Source organism: Chaetodon auriga, chromosome 14, assembly GCF_051107435.1.
Source record: "Chaetodon auriga isolate fChaAug3 chromosome 14, fChaAug3.hap1, whole genome shotgun sequence".
Classification (NCBI taxonomy): domain Eukaryota; kingdom Metazoa; phylum Chordata; class Actinopteri; order Chaetodontiformes; family Chaetodontidae; genus Chaetodon; species Chaetodon auriga.
This window is the reverse complement of record NC_135087.1, coordinates 9,979,541-9,990,556: the sequence shown is the minus strand read 5'-3', so window position 1 is coordinate 9,990,556 and position 11,016 is coordinate 9,979,541.

The following is an 11,016-nucleotide window of genomic DNA, read 5'->3' as shown; positions in this document are numbered from 1 at the left end:
CAGTGTGCATTATTTTGTCCAGTGAGAATTGAAGCTAAAGCTGATTGTGGCGCTCATTGCCTGCAGATTCAACATCTGAAGAACATTTCAGGCCTCATTAGTGGAACCAATTACCAACCAACATCACATATATCTGTAGCTGTTTGGTTAATGTCACTCCCTGTTTCATGCACAGACTTAAAAATCATGCTTGTTAAGGCTTGAGGGAAGTGAAACTTTCAGCATTTAGAAGATTCAAAGGTTTAATTTGTTCTGTATTTTGGCAATTCCTGAGACAAACCTCGCAGGTTTAGAAGTCATTAAATTAAACCAACTACTTCTCAGTCTGTCGCTGTTAAACCCATTTCACACTGGACAAAAACCCACCAACATCTGGCTTTTATCTTCAGTGGGAAAGAGTACAATAAGCATTCATTCCAAGCTTAAACTTCTCTGCAGGAGTGATGGCTACTTATCGGCTCCAGTTCCGGTGGACAGTGATGGAAACACGACACCCGGGCGGACGCGTGTTAAAATTCTGGACGCTGGTGTGTAAATAGCCAGGCAACTCAAACATAAGCTCAAACATCGTTTGTTGAGTTTGAAAGAGAGTCAGTCATTTTTAGAGGGTTCATCTGCATTTAAAAAAACCCATATACGCACTAGTCTTGGTGTGGGAATGGCATTTGTCTGTGTAGTCCTTTAAGCACGCTGGGAACTGCCGCTAACCTATGAGCGTGCATGAAAAGAGGTTTGTGCGATGGTTCAGGGAGACACTTGTCTCACACAGTAGGTCTGCCTTACAGCTATTGACCCAGCATCTCCCTGGGAATTCAACTACCAACTCACCTTTGATCTCCTCTGCGGGTGTAGGAGCAGGTCAAAGGGAGGTGAGAGCAACACTGTGCACTTTCTTCAAACCTGGTTAAAAATATATAGTGTATATATTGACTGACTGGTGAGAGACATCTGCTTCATGTCGGGTAAAACACAAGTTGTACATGCACCGACGTTGCTGTATTAATGCCGTAGTTCTCTGTTTATCCAGATGAGTTGATAATACCCCACTGTACATTATAAATTGACCTACAGCGCTGACGTCAGTGATCTGGAACTGGTAATGGTGTGTGGATAAGTTTGCCCATAAAACCAGCATGAGGGAACATGCTGTCACAGCAGCCCGATCATTAGGACACCAAACAAGGAAATGCTCTGATGGACAGTAATCGTTCAAGATCAGATGCATTTCAATTAACCAATAACATCTGCTCACACAGCCATTCCGGTGACTCGCCATATGTTTACTCACAACCTCAAAGTGGCGGTGACGAGAGATGGATGTGTGGCGAGCTGTTGCCAAAATAGAGAAAGCTAACAGAAAAGATTAAAGTTTGCTCGAACGTATTTGACTGGAACCCTAAATATTCTTGAATGTGACTTTGAAAGGCCCAAACCCAAATGAGAATTAGCATGAGATGACGGCCTGATCATTTTTGAATACATGCGTTAACATGAACCGATGGCTGCCCAGTCATGGAGACACTTATTTTCAACCCAGTCTGCTTTACCATACGGATGCTGTAATGGATGGTTTACCTTGTACAGATGGGCTGAAAATAGCAGGTAAACAAACCGAATTTCATCATCATTTCGATTCCACCACATGCATCCCTCATATAATAACAAAAGGAAATCAGATTCATTCATTTAAATAATTGCATTTGTTCCTGTTTTTGTCCCAAGTTAATTAGCAAACATTTTAGCTCAGAGAAAAAAAAAAAGGAATCTGCTCTTATTAAGTGGGATAAACAGGGGCTGTCAGCACATCTTTACAAGTCTTATGTGTAATACAAATAAGCCCGGCTGCTTGTAGGTGCCGAAGCTCTGAGAGGGTTTTCATCCATAGCTGAACAATTTTCTGCTCCTCTGGGATCCTTTGCATCAATTCAATTTATTTCAGTAAATGGACCAATTCATCAGGGAAATTTGGTATGTCATTTGTGTTTTTCATCAAGCGATACCTTCCTCCGCTTTCTTCACCAACACAAATGGATTAAACAGTTCCACATACATCTTGAACCTACAGTACAGCTGCATGTGGGGTTATTGTGCGTCGACAGCCGAAAGGAGAAGAGCTCAGTGCATGTTTGGAGGCATTGTGATAATTAATATAATCAGGTGTTCAGCGCTCATTCGCTGTGAGCTAATATTGATTGTCGAGTTGGGAGACACATTTTCTGACACTGCATGAGAAACTGGTTTGACTTTAATTGGGTTTACATTTCATTTAATCAGTAAAGAGGTGACAAAAGACATCAGCTTGAAATCCAGACTCAGAGATAACGCTCTGTAAAGATATGGGTAAAAAAATGATGGTACGTGAAATCCAACAGAGAGCAGCTCAGGCAATAAAAAGTTCGTTCCTTAAAAAGGCAGCGAGCGGCTGGTGCTCCATATCCTTCCAGATGTCGCGGTGCGATACACTCCTCCCTGCTGGCCCGCACTGACAAGCCCATGTCATCCCTGTGACATTTCCAGCGCCTTCACATTTCATCAGGACAGTAATTAATCATTGCCGAAACAATGTGGTGGCCTGGAACACCGGCGCTGCCATGGCACAGAGGAGGAGAGCAACTGCTGCCAGGGGCCTCCTTGGCACACGCCAGGGTGCGAAAGGCAAAGCGTTGCCATGGTGAAGCCTCGGCAGCATCGGGGACCATCATCCCTCTGTGACATCTGTTGGCATCACAGGCTGCAACTCTAACCTACGAGCAGGAATCAGACGCCCAGGCTGCTCCGTGTTTGCACAAACGATGGTGATGACCAGACTGGGGGAACACTTTTCCAAACTCATTATGAAATCATTAACTGTGGCAAGAGGACGGAGTGCTAAAACAGGGCTTTTTAAATATCACCATTACTGAAAGGAGATACTTCTCTCAAGTTTTAACCTCTTAAATCGGACAACTCTTGTTCCTATGAAAACAATCGTGCAGTTTAAAAGCTACGATGGTCAAACTTAAAGAAGACCCACTGAAAAGCATTTTTCAAATTGTCATTGTGATTAAAAAAAAAAGGCAGGGCCTGACAGAGAAAAATGTTCTATCTACAATAATCACAAAGCCATTAGATGTACTTGCTTTTGCTCAAATGAAATTCTGGTGTTGGGAACATCACATCACCTCCAGCAACGAACCTTAATGTTTCCTGAACAACATCAAGTGAAACTTACAGTAAATATATTTACTTTGCATGTCGCTCCGGTGTCTTTCAGTGTAAAGCAGACCACTCAGTTTGGTTGAAATCCACACGCAATTCACTGATATCATGCAGCAAAGTATAACGGTATTGAGATAAAAGAGACTCTGACTCAGAAGAGCTTTTCTCTAAATCTAATTATGATGTTTCTTCTTAAAGAGCTTTATGGAGATGAATGTGTTGAAACCAATGTAATCAACATTTCTTCAGGCAGGATCCAGCTAATGTAAGCTACCTTCATCAAAGTCTTTGCAGGGAACTGCAGTACTATAACTTGTAATTAGTTGTTTTAATCCTCGGTTATATAAAGAATCCACCTTGGCATGGAAAGAACTGCATTTGGTATTTTTAAAAAACACATCAGTTCAACAGCGTTGTTGATGTCCACATAACTACATGTCAGCACGCTGAAACCTGTGTGTGGCAGCATTTAATCAACACCTTTCTTAACCCATTTAGTGCCTCGCTGTGGCGACAGTATTGGAACAACAATAAAAAAAACACTCTGATAAGTAAAAGTACTGCATTGTTTTGTGATGTGATGGGTACAATGTGAAAAGCAGACTGAAGAATAGAAGCAGAAAACGTCACAAAAATTCTCCAGTATAGTGGCTCAAAATTTGACTGAAGTACAGGACTGGAGTAAATGTACTTGCCACCTCTGGTGCCTTGTCAGGGCAGTAAAACATAGCATACAAGGCATGTTACGGAAACACAGCCTGCAGGCAGGAATAAAGGCTGAAAAAGAGCCAGATGTGCCCCCGACTTTCAGGGTGTATTAAGTGTAGGAGTACAGATAACCTACTTCAGGTCTGTCAGCTGTACACACATTCCCTGAAATGCCACTATAAATAAATCAAAGGCATAACAGCAACCTTCCTCTCCAGTGTATCATTATTTTATGAAAGTTACATGTAATAATGTATATAGCCTTCAGGTGCAGTTTTAAACCCTATTCTTTGCATTACAATTGATGGCAAAATCCAGGTTATTCGGCTCCAAAGTTCACAGTTATCACCTTGTCACGGTGACCTTTTAACGTGTTGTTCCTGTGTGTTTGTGTGGGTGCTCTTTATCAGGGGACGATAATGAAAACGGAGGTGCCATCTCTTGCCAGCTTTTAATGTTAATTGGCAGTGATTTGTGAAAAAAAAAAAAAAAAAAAAAAGGCCTGAGTCCAGGACAAAGCCGCTTCAGACTGCACTGCATCAGAGGAGGCTTGTTGTCGCAAAATAACCTTTGGGAAAATAAAGGAGGGTGAAAACAGCCAGATGAATACTCACTCCCACTTTGTGGTGTTCGCACAGCATACAGAATGAAAATCATAACTCCCCAAGTCAACCAAACAGGTGAGGTCAGATTATTATCAAAGCTGCTGAACCAGAAAGTTGATACAGTGTGCTGTATGCGCTCGAGGGGGAAGACACTGACAGTTCAAGGCCTTTGAGTCTGCAAGAAAACAGAGAGCTTGGTAGAAATGCATCTGCAAGCACTGGAATTATTAAAATTTAGGTATGCTTACAAGACAGTATTAAATCAAAGTAAGCAAAAAAAAGGAAAAAAAAAGGCTGAAGCAGTGCTGTGTAGATGGACGCTCACATCCACACTTTTATTCACTCATTTACAATTCATGTCAAGTCACTACCACCAACCCCCACCCTGCTGCTTGACCCCCCTCTGCCTCTGAGAGCGAGAGACGGCATCAGAAGAACAAAAAGAAGAGAAGAGCCTCTGGGCCAACGCACATCTTCCATCTGACCTTCACGTGGAGTTGATCGTCAAGCAGACGGTCTTTGACAGGTTTTTGACACCGTTGAAGAACATGTTTTGAACTCATCGCAACAGAGCTGATGGTCAGAGTAAAACTCTGGACGATGATACAGCTGTGTTGTGTTCTCATCGCTCTGCGAGACGTGCTCCCTGGATGAACAACAGTACCGGCTGATAACGATCAGCTGAAAGATACAGAAAAGAAAGTGCAGATATTTTTGTTTGTTGAAATGCTTAAAACTATCTACATTCACCTGATAAAACCTTCTGGTGGCCACATGAATTAAGACTTTTGTCTTTTGGAAAATTAGCATCATGTTGTTTTAGAGCCTCAGAGGAGACAAATAAAGACTTTGGAGACAGCTATTCACATGCTGTTTCCTAGCAGACCACATCTATTCCTAACCGTAAACCTGTATTCATTGATTGGTTTTGAGATCCAGATCCAGCAGATATGGAGCAACACTAGCTCTACCAGCTGGGCTCTTCACCATCTGAACGCAAGCAATACTGATGAGAGTGGTGAGAGGGAACCAAAACAGTTGTACGAGTGACCGCTTTCACATTAGACATGTCTTTATGATCAATCTATTCATTAGAGTAGCTTTAACGAAGACCTTTCAGTTGCCCAAACCTAACCAAACCTCATATGTGGAGGTACAAAGGAGCACCAGATCACAACATGCTCACATGGGTCATTTTGGAAAGCAGTGACAAACAACATGCAGTATTTTGTCATTTAGAAGACCTTCTGTGCTTAATTCAGGAGTCTAAAGCCAAGACTGGATGAGTTTTCCCTTTAAAGCCCAACTATAACGAACCTGGTAGCTGAGCTAAAACCTGCTGTTTGTTCCTGTAAGGTTTATCAATAAAAGGTTTACACTCTAAGGTTTAAGTCCAGTTTTAACATCCTCATACCCAAATGACAGAATAGAACGATTGCCAGTGACTCCCAAAACCACATATATGACCATTTCCAAAACAAAGTACATGACAGTTGGAGAGTACCAGTGACCTGACCTTCATCATACGGACCTTTGTCCTCTTGTGGTTAACGGTGTGAAACGGTCAAAGTTAGTTAGAGTTAGGGAACAAACCTGCTTGGTTAGGTTCAAGAAAAGATCATGGTGTGGGTCAAAAACATTACATATGTGACGAGCTTAAATATGTTAAAATAGTTCAGTGTGGTATATATGGGACGTGAACATCAGTGGGTCATAATCCATCGATCCACCCCACCTTGCTCCAAACGTGCACTCTCTTGCTCTTTATATGTCACCAAACTTCCTCCTTTACTCCCTTTACTCCTTTAATAAATGTGTCTCTTCATTCATCTGCCTTTACTGGCAACAATAAACATAATTGTGGTAATGATTTGCATGAAGACAAGACCTATACAGTTGTTTTTCTAGTCAGCATGAGCTGGTTTTACAACCTGGATCCAAACTGATTTCTGATCATTTTTATTGTTTACTGTGTGTTCTGTGTTTGCTTTGATATGCAGTCGACATTTCAGTTGCTGATTCCCTCTGCAGCTTTGCAACAGAATCAAATCCACCAGCTTTCAGTCTTGAAGGACTCAGGGTTTTGTTTAGTCTACAAAACAGCTTGTGTAACCAGCTGCCTTGATTCTCTGAAAAGCTGCTGGTAGTTGGCACAGTGGCTACTGAGAAACAGAGTCAGTCAGACAGTCTATCCCCTCAGTCCTTCAAGGCAGTCTGCTGGCCTGATGGATGAGAATCGAAAGGCCAATCAATAGAGATCACAGCTTAAATGAAGAGTGATTTTAATTGGCTTACTGTTATTGACGGGTGCTTCCCTCAGCTCCTTGGACTTGCTCCGGGGCCACACGAGGGCCTGCGCTGTGGCTCCGGCAAGTGAAGATTTGCTGATCCTCAGCTGTTCGCTGAATGAAATGACAACTAACGAGGGGTGACAATAGCAATTCAGATAAATGTTTATTAAGGGCATTTTGGTATGCCCACATCTGCCTGTGGTACATCTATTTTCAGGGGCCGTTAAGAGATTGATGAGAACACTTGGGATGACAAAGAGTCTGTGGAAAAAAAAAGGAAAACACGAGTTGGCATCCATAACAGCTGCAATTTGCAAACACTTTAAAGGAATCAGACATAGAAATATGTTGTTCTTATTGAAATTAAATGCAATATAAATGAAGGTAGAAGCTGAGAACAGATAAACATTCCTCTGACGTGGTTTTATGAAATTGTAGGAGATGGCTTTGGCAGTCAGAGTTTCCCATGGATCCTAATAAATTCTCAAAATGTGCTGATGAAATCTCTTTTGCATAAAGAGGTGGGAGCTCACAGAAAGTTAACACAAGCGGCAGAGAAGATGTAGAGTGCAATTTCAATTTTACATTTACTGTCTGACACCGCTGTAGATGTTTTACAACTCATTGGGTAGTTTATAGATTTGCTAATGCTAATGTTTATGTTTATGAAACTGGATCTCAATTATTATAGTCACTAAATAAACTGTGTTTCTCCAACAGTTGCTCATGACTGTAAAAATTAGCATATTCTTGCAAAACTATGCGGACATTAACCCAACGCTATATTAGTCCAAGTGACTGTTGCAACATTAGAAGTAACTGGCATCTATATTTTAACATAATGGTGCATTTGCCTCAAATTGTGATTTTTTTTTTTTTTTTCTGCTAATCAACGCACTTCATTTGAGTTTATAAACATAAAATATTAATAAATGTGTCTCTTCATTCATCTCCTCTGATATCTACATCCAGATATCGACGAAATCCAAGACGAGTGTGCCAGGATCCCACCACTTCTGAAATCTTCAGTAAAATATGCAAACGCTGCACATGATTATGAAACGAGACCTGAAACATTGCCCCTAACTTTTGATACACGCACCGTCAGCAGCAGGGAACGCCTGCAAGATTAACACGGAGGACCCCCCCCCCCCCACACACACACACTTTGCGTTAGGGCTGCCTGAACAGGCCGTTTTAATAATGCATACTCACTCATGCATATTCTCAGCACTGTGTCAAGCACAGTGGAATTAAACAAGTTTATCATCTAAAAAATGACAAGTTCCATATCAGCCTTTTCACTGAGCGGCCAATGGACGGCGAGTCCGCGTTTCGCCTATCATGAAGATACTGAAAGAAGACGGCTATCAGCAGTCGTCAAGAATTTATAATTTCCTACTGGGGCCAATATCTTCAGAGCTTAATAACTAAGGAGCCGATTTGATACTGGGGGAGTTTTTAGTGGTTGAAAATTGGTCTTCTGTGGCTAAAGGGAATGAATAAGTGTTCAGATCAACATGCCACTGTCCTCATAATTAAACTGACATGAGAAAAACAGGCACCAAAAGGAATCATATGACTTCTTTTTTTGCATATGTGATCAATTCTATTGGTTAAATTAGGAACGTTCCTTTAAATGATGAAACACCTTGACTTAAAGCACTGCACCGACACAAATACTGTTGTTATCTGAAATGTTTTCGACCACAGCACTGTCCGTACTTGCTGACCTACAAGCCACAGCAGGAGCGGTGTTTCAAAAACAGGAAGTGGTTAAGGGGCTTGTAGAGTTTTGGCTTTTTACATGATTTCCATATTTCACATTTTTTAATAAATATCTGGTATTGTTAACACACGTAGGGCACAAATTCATTACGCTAAAAATATGCTGTAAAAATGACAAAATAAACTGTCCATAAATCTTAACCCTTTTCATGAGTCAGTTTAACGATACAGGTACAAACCAGACCTTAAATCATTTCAATCAGGAGAGACAAGTGAATGAAATGAAGATAACCGTTAATTATGACCACTGATATGTGATAATTAAGTCTTATCTAAAAGTCTTTGCTGCTTCAACTCTACAGGGAGATTTTGTAATTGAGGGGCATCGCCCTGAGCAGCAGCAAGATAAATCCCCCCATGGAGTCCAGACACTGGTGGTGGTGGAGGCTGATGACTCTGTTGACACTGATAGGCTGATGAGGATGATGAAATGATGAAGCTTAAGCTGTATGAAGAGTGGGCAGTGATGGGGAGGTGGAGGGGGCACATAACAGCAGCATGAAAGAAGGAAGGCAGACAGAGAGAATTTAAAAAGACAGCAGCATGATCACAGGCTAACACTGAAGGTGTGTCGCTGTGCTATTGGACAGATGTGACCAGCTCATGAAAACAGCTGATATTTCAATTGACAGCCGCAGACAATAACAGCAAAGAGTGAGCATGCGTTGGAGGAGTGAATGCAGGATGGACTGAGAAATAAACTACTGGCATAAGCATGCGAAAAGAACAGTCTTCCTGACTGAACTTTCGCTAGAGCTTCTTAAAGAAGTACAGTATTACAGATATTTCAGTGCAGTCTTCAGGTGTGGTCCGCTGCTCCAATCTTAAAGAGCAATTCTGATTCTGAAAAGTGAAGCCAGTGCAGAAGTACCTTAAGGGCTTTCTTTCTAATGGCCACTGGTTGCAAAAAGAAGTCTTATTGTATGTAAGCTTATGAGAAAATGAGCCTACTCCTAACTTGATTTATTACCTCAGTAAACAGTTTGCTAATGGGTTTATGGTCTTCTTCGATACAGCATGATGTATAATTTTGTAAATTGTGATCCCATTTAGATTAAAATAGATGATAAATCAGGGCATCATGTTCTCGCATTCTCATTCAGAACCAATCAGGATAGAGGCAAATATAGTCACTTCTGGCTCCAACAAACCAAGTAGGTGACAGCTGCAATGCAAAACTTTGAGGCTTCAAGACAGTACTTCAAAAAGCAATGGGTGACGTGGGTTTACACTAAGTACTAAAGAAGTAAAAAAAGCAAAGACGAGAGGAACATCTGAATAATTATAGGCATAACTTTGCTAATTTTTTTCTCTGTGTTAGTGACAGAGACTCATTAAATTGAATCACTTACAAACCATAAGTCTAACGCTCAGGCTTCCCTCGCACCCTCTGGCTTAACACTGAAAGGCTGTTTACTGCACATGACATCCACTGTGGTATTGATGAAAAGAAGTTCACAGCTTAAGGCTTGAACTGAGTCCAGAGGAGCGACCAATAATCTGTGGTGTCTGAGTGAGAACTGGCCTTTCTTTGTGTGCACGAGTGTGAAAAAAGACAGTATGGGAGGGAGTGATGGTCAGAGAGAAGAAGAGTTATCTTCCCGCAGGATCAGTACTATTGTTAAACCTCCTAAATCACCTGCAGCGAACGGAGCAGAACAGAGCAGCCTGATGCAAGGCTGCGAGATTTCTTATTTCATTTTTAATACCTCCAGATCGGATCCATCCAGGATTGTGTTCCAGTAATCCCTTGGCTCGATATCCCCCATGTTCAATATGTTAATGTCTCCCACCAAATGGATCATTGGTCAGACAGGCTTGGCACATGAGCTTGCAACCGTTTCAGAAAAGACAGATGTATCAACACCCCTTTCTAAAACCTCTGTGTGCTTTTCAACAGTCGACTCACCATCAGTACAACAATAAGCGTGTGTATTTGTGCATCAGCACAGAATGCGGTATAAGCAGGACCAATGAGTTAGCCCAGATATTTTTTCCAGGCGTATAAAAGCTGGTGCACAGCAGAGGATGAACGTTACATTGTCACTACCCCGAAGACCGAACATAAAAGAGGCTTTTGTATGTTTGAATTGCCAGAATCATTTATCAACACGTTATTTTCCAGCCAGATAATGATCTATTTCTCAGTTCCACAGTGTCCTACTTAGCCTACTTATCTAAGTTGGAGAGAAAAATAATCATTTGAAGTGGAGGATGCTTCTCAGCTAATGCTGCTCTGTCCTTGATTATTATCCATATTACATAATAGCTTAAAGACAATTTTCTTAAGGACGAGATTTTTTTTTTTTTTACTGTCTTCTTATATGTGAGAAGCTTTGTCGAGCCTGAGACAACGCTGTGCGTCTGTTGACTTGAATAAAGTGCGGTGATGATGGTGAAGAAAGAGCTGAGGGAGAAATCCACCT